Raw genomic sequence first — 802 nt, forward strand, 5'->3', positions numbered from 1 at the left:
GTTTCAGCCTTTCGTTGATGCTCTGTAGCCAAATCTTCCCAGTTTTCAAGGGAACCTAGACATTGAGACATTTGTGTGATATCTGCCACTTTTTAAATATTGCCAGCTAAATCAATGAAAAGTTTTCAGTCTTGGGGATCAAAAGCTACATTTCTATTGTTTAGGTTCCATTCATGACCATGCATTTGTGGTTCTGGATTTGAGACCAAAAACAAGACATCATTATGAGAAGGGAAGGGCGAAAAGGTAGGGGAGGCGAATTATACAGCAAAAGATGAATGGAGCAGGAAATGATACAGTTCCCACATGGCCTGTGGGACATGTGAATGAAAGTATGGTAGCATTTCAGAAGACGAAAGGACTGTGCATATTGCTATCTGTAAAATTTGCTTTAGAACACAATTAGTTTTTAGGGCATTTGTAAAATGATTCAGATATACTGACAGTTTTTTTTTTTTTTTTAGATGAGGCAACTCATGGTTGACCTCACAGATTGCAAGAAACTTGTCAGCTTAGCATCCCTTATTTTTTATTTTTTATCATTTTATTTTTTCCGCCGACAGTACTTGGTCTTCCTAGGTCGTCTCCCATCCAAGTACTAACCAGGCCCGATCCTGCTTAGCTTCCAAGATTAGATGGGATCCGGCGTGTTCAGGGTGGCATGGCCGTAGACTATTGACAGTTTTTATGCTATGCTTTTTGAACTAATTTCTTCTCCTTTACCCTTTATATGGTACTTTGAAATGAGAGAAGAGGAAGAAATTAATTGTGCATCTGGAACTTAGATGTCTATTTTAATTCA

The 802-nt window shown here is 38.3% G+C and overlaps 1 pseudogene; it reads right to left on the reverse strand.

Moving 5' to 3' along the window:
• Window positions 1–554: 554 nt before the first annotated feature.
• On the reverse strand, window positions 555–673 carry LOC111735362 (annotated as a pseudogene).
• Between the last annotated feature and the right edge of the window lie 129 nt (window positions 674–802).

Source organism: Pteropus vampyrus, unplaced genomic scaffold (assembly GCF_000151845.1).
Source record: "Pteropus vampyrus isolate Shadow unplaced genomic scaffold, Pvam_2.0 Scaffold24352, whole genome shotgun sequence".
NCBI classification, from domain to species: domain Eukaryota; kingdom Metazoa; phylum Chordata; class Mammalia; order Chiroptera; family Pteropodidae; genus Pteropus; species Pteropus vampyrus.